This window comes from Cupressus sempervirens, chromosome 1 (genome assembly GCF_028749045.1).
Source record: "Cupressus sempervirens isolate cs-2001-9-10 chromosome 1, ASM2874904v1, whole genome shotgun sequence".
In the NCBI taxonomy this organism is placed as follows: Eukaryota; Viridiplantae; Streptophyta; class Pinopsida; order Cupressales; family Cupressaceae; genus Cupressus; species Cupressus sempervirens.
In genome coordinates this window covers 293,542,775-293,550,778 of record NC_143118.1, presented here as the reverse complement: position 1 = coordinate 293,550,778, position 8,004 = coordinate 293,542,775, and positions in this window count along the sequence as shown.

The following is an 8,004-nucleotide window of genomic DNA, read 5'->3' as shown; positions in this document are numbered from 1 at the left end:
GGATTTTCTGCTGCTGCATGGTCCTGCAGTCTCAACACTCCAGGTTTGGATAGACTTCTCAAACTGCCTCTCAGAAATCTGTGAGGATCATTCTATGCATTAATTACTATCCTTCAATGGGACTGTATCATCCTTCCTCTTGTGAACCATGTATACCTGCAACCAAAACATGTAAAATATATTAATCAAATCTCCTATCATTGCAAATCTCCTTGCTCCAACATCTCAATTTTATCCCCTAACTTTGGCTGGAAATGTACCACCACACTATACAAAAATATTAGCACCTTGCTCTCATTTACCATATGAAAGATCTTATATGAAAATGTTTTCTTTTGACAGAAAAGAATAAACTCATGGTTGGATGATAAATATTATGCAGAGTATTAATAGTGTCTTTCCCTTTTCAACTGCCACTTATGAGAGCATCCAACTTGTTACCTCCGCATGAATAGGTAACAAGATGAGGAAGATCAAAGAATCAAAAAAGAGAATATCACTGTAGATGTCTATGACATATTATTATGACTGTCCAGAAATAAGAAGGCTTCAACATCTTGGAGATGCGACTTGGTTGAACTAAGGCAGTGCAAGAATTTGCAGAAGGCAATAATCTCCCTACTAATACCTCTGGTGGCTGATCATCCAAATCTTTCAATTTTTTTTTCAGAATATCTCACATAGAAGAATATTCAAGGTTTAGAAAATATAAGTTCCGAGTTATATAAACTTCCAAACTTTCCCATCATCATATTTATTATTTTTTTGTCAGCAAATTCCTGTCTGCTCCTGATTTTCGATCTACTATGTCATGCTCACTTCCTGATAATTTCATTCCATATTATATTGATCATATGTAGAGGCATCTCCATTGGCATACAACAATGTGCACGAGGCAGATATTCATGAAGAAATATACTCAAACAAATGGAGATTCTGATTTTGTAAATCAGGATTCCATCAAAGTGCTTAAACCATGAAGAAGCCAAAGAAGCCTTGGAGCAATATCATGACAAATATGGTACTAGACACAGATCAACAAAAGCCACTACTCACCAGATCTTAAGGTCCAAATATTATTGGCCTACTCTTTTCAAGGACACACATGAGCACATTTGTTCTTGTCATGTCTTTCAAACTAGTGCAAATATAGAAGGAAACCCAACCATGCCATTGCAACTAGTCTTTGAGGTACACCCTTTTTCCAAGTGGGGGATGGATTTTATCAGGTCCATGAACCCAAAATCTTCTACAAGTATGCATTCATATTGATAGCTATTGATTATTGCACAAGGTGGACCAAAGCTAAAACATTTCAGAATTGCATAGCACGGGTAGTTACCAACTTTCTTGGAGAACACATCATGACTAGGTTTGAAATGCCCTTCTTTTTGGCATGTGACATTAATGGATCCTCCTTTACATCATGACTAGTCTTTGAGGTACACCCTTTTCCAAGTGGGGGATGGATTTTATCAGGCTAATGAACCCACCATCTTCTACAAGGTATGCATTCATATTGTTAGCTACTAATTATTGCACAAGGTGGATCAAAGCTGAAACATTTCATAATTGCATAGCACAGGTGGTTACCAACTTTCTTGAAGAACACATCATGACTAGGTTTGAGATGCCCTTCTTTATGGTATGCAACAATGGATCCTCATTTGCATCAATTTTACCTAACCAATGGGCCTTGGAGAATTAGTGATAATCAAGTTTTCTTCTAACTACTATCCACAAGGAAATGGTTAGTCCACCAACAAAAACTTTAGAACTGTCATAAAATGCTTACCCACAGAGAATCCAAGAGACTATCACACACAGTTGAAATATTCCTTGTAGAATGATAGGGTCAGGGTAAAGAATGCTTTAGACACATCCTCTTATTTGTTGGTCTACAGTGAAGAGCCTATCTTTCCCCTCAATCTCAAGATTCTAGTATTGAAATTCATGAGGGGATACGTTGAAAATGCTTACAGAATCCAAGTAAGATTCATGAATCTTCTAGAATTGGATGAGAAAAGGACAACTACATTAGAACACATGTCAAAGCACAAGGTGGTTGTCAAGAATTGGTTTGACAAGAGAGCCGCAATAAAGGCTTTCAGGATCTCCTACCTCATTCTCATGTGGGATAAGGAAAAGGAGAAATGAGGGAGTCATACCAAGTTCAAGCACCTATGGGTCGACCCCTACTTGATTACCGAAATTCTAGGAGACACTAATTTTAGGCTGAACACACTTGAAGGGGAATGGATGTTGTTGCTAGTAAATGGCTAATTCCTTAAGAATTAATTTGAAGCCCGAGTTATTAAAAGAAAAAAAATTGTTTGAGGCTTAGTTATATTGTTGGTCATATTTTTCTTGTTTTAGTCTGAGTTTGGAGTCAGTGTGTATTCAGATATTCCTGGGTAAGTGAACCACCCCAACTGACTTGACCCTTGGAAAAGGTATTTCTTCATCAAAGAAATTGGACAACCTTGTTTTTCTTGTAAGGACTAAATACTAGTGTCATGTGCAAGCAATAGGAGATACTCAGCTCCTGACTTAGATACTAGGTTGATTGTTGTCAACACTATAACTTATATAAAGAGATGACTAATAGGGTTCCTTGCCAACTGAGTAGGAAACAACCAAGGATAGTTTGAAACTCCTCGGTTTGAGCATAAGAGTTTCCTCATGATCATACCAAGATCACTTGTTGGTGTGTGAGTTTCCAAAAGTTCACTAAAAAGGAACACACAAGACATTGAAATGATAGGATTCCAAGAAAGATAGAACAACACACCTTGACTGCCACAATGAGACATAGTGTTACAAAAGGGACGTCATTGACAAGCAAAAAAACATTCAAGCAAAACTGAAACAACCCAACCATTGCTTTGCTAAACAAAATCAGGCTTCAAAGAGGAATCAAGTGGAAACATGCGAGCTCTATGAAGTTGACAAAAGATTGATGAAATCTAATATGCAAAAGTAATGGCTTGTCAAGAGCCCTTTGAATAGATTCTTACATATGGTCATAGAGTGATTAAAATTTTTTTCATGGGGAAATTCCTTATACTCATACCTATCAGTGACAAAATATTTGAAGCACCTGAATACTTATAGTGACAAGCACTCAAGAATGTCAACAGAATCAAGACATTTGGCACACATTGGGTGTGAAGGTCGAGGGTCTAGGTTTCAAGTTGGGATCTTCAAATAACCTCCTATGCAATTGGAACCAAGTTCCAACTTGATACACATTTGAAGATTTCTTTCTGATAAAGAAATGTTTTTGTCATTTCTTCTTTTCATCAGAACTATTTATTATGGCTTAATAACACATGCCTCATTTTTTACTTGAAAATGGGGACCCCCTATTTTTTTTTTGGCCAGAGCTACCTACTCTCTAGGTAAGGCATCTCCCAAGATGCTATAAGGAGCATGGTTACAGAAGGTTAAGCCTTGGTCGATCTATTGCATTTGGAACTTGGTGGCCAAAAAATTAGTTTTAATCTAAGGAAAAAGGGGGCACACCTAGCACACATTCATAGGTGCACGACCTTAATTTTGTTATCCTTCCCTACACCTTTCTACGAGATGCACTTGCGCACCTTGACAAGGTGTGTAAGGTATGTCAACTCAGGGTTCACACCTATAAATAGGGAGAACCCCGTGATAGCATTCATTGTACCTTGCAAAACTTTAGTTAGCACACCTTCACACCTTAACAACTATGCTAAACCCCCACAAATTTTGTCTCTCTTCTCACAAGGAAAGGTAATATTCAGCATAGTTGCACACCTACAACAAGTGGTGCACTTGTGTAGGTGCACCACTTGTACCTCATAGGCCCAATGCACAGTTCATGCCCAAACTTGAGTGCATAGCTAATGTTGCATAGTTAGGCACCTAGTGCACATACACAGGTGCACAATTGCACTAAATGTGTAGGCTTGGACACTAGAAAACCTTCCTACACACTAGGTGCACCTTGCACATGTGCACTATTGTGTAGTTTGTGCCCTTTTGCTAGTTTTTGACCTGTTTGTCAGTATCTTGTCAGTTAGGCCTAGTCATCAAGTGTCGTTTTAGCTTACCAACTATGGTACACTGATGATTGTCTCTATGGTACACTGATGATTGTCTCTTGTGTAGGTCAATATGGCATCCTTATCATCTATAACATCTAAGATTACCCTGAATATGGTAACCTTCAAGTTGCAGGGTGTCCCAAAAATGTCCATATTTATAGATGCACATTCTAGATCTAGGATATAGAACTTGGACATATAGATTGGAACACATTCCTTGTATTGTCCAGCAAGCCATAAGAGAGATCAAAGATGATATCCTCCCTCATTCTGAGTGGGTTGGTGAATTCGACATCCCACCCAGTGTCAGTGAAATTTCTTGCATTAATAAGGACCTTGTCTTACCATTACATACCTGAAGAAAAGGTGGTCAAGAGTGTGATTGGAGAGATTGTGTTGGACATAAGGCCAAATAATATTGAAATGGTCTTCCACCTACCCATCGCTGATCAATATCAAAAGATCATTTATGACATGAGAGATAGATGGTATATGGAGCATGAGCCAGAAGCAAAGGACCTGGTGCAAGAGAAGTACCTTATTGCTAGGCCCCCTCCTAATAGGAGAGTAGGAAAAGTAGACATGAATCAAGGGTACTTGGTGGATGACATAGGATACTGCATTGTCTTATTAAGTAGAGTGATGTGGCTCCCTGCAACAAGTCATTTGAAAATCTGGATGATCCATTCCATAGACACAAATAGGAAGAGGACCCTTAAGATTGATTTGGGCACCATAATTAGTTGTTTCGTAGATGAGAAAGTTAATCCAATTAAGGCAAGCCATTGATTCTATATGACCTCATATGTGGTCTACTTGTTGGCCGCCAGAGCAACCAACTATCTAGGTCTGGTCAAGAGGGGAAGTTTACAAGAATCCAATGCATGGCCATGCATTGTGTACCCATAATTGATGTAGAACAATATTCTAAAGAAGAGCCCAAAATACATACTTGTAAATGATGCCTTTATCCTCACTATAATCCAGTTCATCAAAGGTGATTATTTGAAGAGGTTATCTATGGAAGCTGTAGTAAGGATAATGCAAGTGGGTGGGTACTTCATCAAATACGACATCTTCACATACATCTGGCTAGTTGGAACTCTCATGTGCCCTAAGAAGTTGACCTATTATCCTTCTGATATGATTGTGCTTGTGGAGATTGCAAAGCAATTGGCCTTAGCATATGAGAGAGTGAGTGAGTTTTAGAGGAAGACATGGGTTTGTCCAATCACTATAGGGCCTTACGAGGTAAAGCAAACATGACATTGTTAGTTATGACATAGAGTGGGATAAGTATCCTTCGGAGGATTACCTAGTACCCCACCCTTACTTTGACAATATCAAGATGATCCAACAAATCATAGAGAAGGAACTCATTCTAGCTATTGCCATTAAAAATCACTAGTTAAATTGTGTAGATGACTTCAAAGTACAAATAAGGAACTATTCTAGGACGTGTCAATCACTAGCAAAAAGGGCATTGAATCTGTATATATTTCTTAAGGTATGGAAGAAGGATAGATTGAACATCTTGGACCCCCTATATAATAGAGATAAGATCTTTGATCCTCATATCAATGTAGAGGTGGCTAGAGAGGAGAATAATGACATTCAACACCAGGCAAGGCAAGTCATCAAGTTGAAAAAGAATGGGTGAAGAGACCTTTTTGTTTGGATGTAGTGCCAACCTCCTAGGATAGAGAAAGGTAAAGGGACCAAAGTCACTGTCCCTACTTACCAGGAGAAGCCCCTAGTCTAACCTAAGATTGTATACATGCACGCAAGAGATGTGGTATACATCTGAAGGGATGACCAGGTCAAGGGGAAGAAGAAGAGGAGGTCCAAAAAGACAGAGGAACAACCCACTGAAGAACCTTATGTCCAAGGTGAAGCCTCTCTGTTAGTACCTAAATACAGTGGAACAAAGATGGTGGTCGTAGGGACCAAAAGGAGGAAATTATTGAAGAAAAATGCTACTTTACCTCAGATCCCTAAGACCACAAACCATAAGATATTGCATGCAGGATATTACTGGCCATATATATTTAGGAATTATCATGCCTATGCTAGAAAATGTGAAGCATGTCAAAAATTCTATGGAAAGTTGTACAATGGATCCCTCCCTTTGAGAACTTTGCAATCTTAGTAGCCATTTCAAATGTGGGTTATTAACTTCATATGATAGATTTCAAATCAATCAAGTGGAGGACATAGTTGGATCCTTGTGGTTACTAATTATTTTACCAAGTGGGTAGAATCTATACCTACAAAATAGTCAATTGGAAAAGTTATGATAAAATTCTTGATGGGGAATAATATAACTAGATTTGGAGTCCCTCACAAGCTTATCATGGACAATGGAATGTGCTTTAGGCTAGATGATTTTTTTGAATTTTTCCTTAAATATGGTATAACTATGTCATATTCCTCTCCATATCATCTTGAAGGAAATGGTCAAGCATAATCAAGTAATGGGAACCTACTGAAGATTATCAAGAGAATGATTGCCAATAACAAAGAGGCATGGGTACTGAATTAAATTTGGCAGTATGGGTTGATAGAATTACAATGAAGTCCACAGGTTATTCTCCTTACAATCTTGTTTATGGCAAGGAGGATATACTTCCTCTAAACAATTTATTACTAGTATATCGATTTATGACTTAAGAACAACTAGAAGTCATTGACTTTATGGAGGAAATAATTAATGCATTAGTTGAGTTGGATGAAATCAGGAGAATCAACATTAGAACATAATATTAAAAATCAAAAGTAGATCAAATTCCTTCATGATAAAAGGTCAAATGAGAGGTCATTTAAAATTGGAGATTGGGTATTGAAGTGGAATGTTAAGGATCAAGAGAAAGGAAAACATGGCAAATTTGATGCCTTATGGCTTGGACCATTTATTATTTCTGTCATGGCAAAGAAAACTCTTATTTCTTATAGGAAACAGATGGAAGTATTTAGGAATTTCCTATGCATGCACAATTCCTTAATTAATCCATTTTCTCCTAATTAATGTCGATAGGCATTCTACAATGGCAAAATGGGTGGAGGCGGATGGTGTGAGTGTGTTAATGTTAACTTTTATTCTTCTAGGTTAAATTTGACAACCATCTACATGCCAAAAGTTTGAATCTTATCATAAATAGAATATACTTTTAAAAATAATTTAATAAATACCATACATAAAATATTTGCTCAAATTATAATATTTACAGATATAAACCATCCATTTTTTTAGAAATTAAAATAAAAAGCTTAACTTAGTAAAAAACTAAATAAATGGAGATAAAGGAAATATAAATAATTTTAGATGTAGTAATTTAAATTATAATTATTTTGTAGTGGATATCTATTGACATTTCTTTAGATAGATTTAGTTAAGATATCTATACTAGTTTTAGATACACTCTTTTGTTTTGTATTTCTAGATAGTTGTTTGTATTTCCCCTGTATTATATACCTTTTACCAAAGATAACTAGATTCTCATCATATTTAGAAGTAATATGCATCCCTAGAAAGAGCCATTGGTGGAACCTTTAATTTTATGATGAAAATTTATATTAAAACTTCAATTTTTGCTATTTTGGATGGTTGTGTATGAGGGGCTTGAGAAACAACAAAATTCCATATTTCATGGGCATGGTGTAGAAGGTGGTGAGAAATGACAATTTTTCTCCAAATTGCAAGGAAGAAGCTTAACATGGTCTGGAAATGTGATTTGTGGCTATTTCAGAGTAGGTTTCCTATGGGCCATGCAAAGTCACAATTTTAGATGAAGAGAACATGAAGTCTTGCAAAAGAGAGAGTTTTTTGGATTTCACAAGGGATGTTGATATGACCTTGCGAATCGGCAATTTTTGTGGTTTCAAGAAGCATGCAAAGGGTACAATGTGAAATGGCGATTCTTTA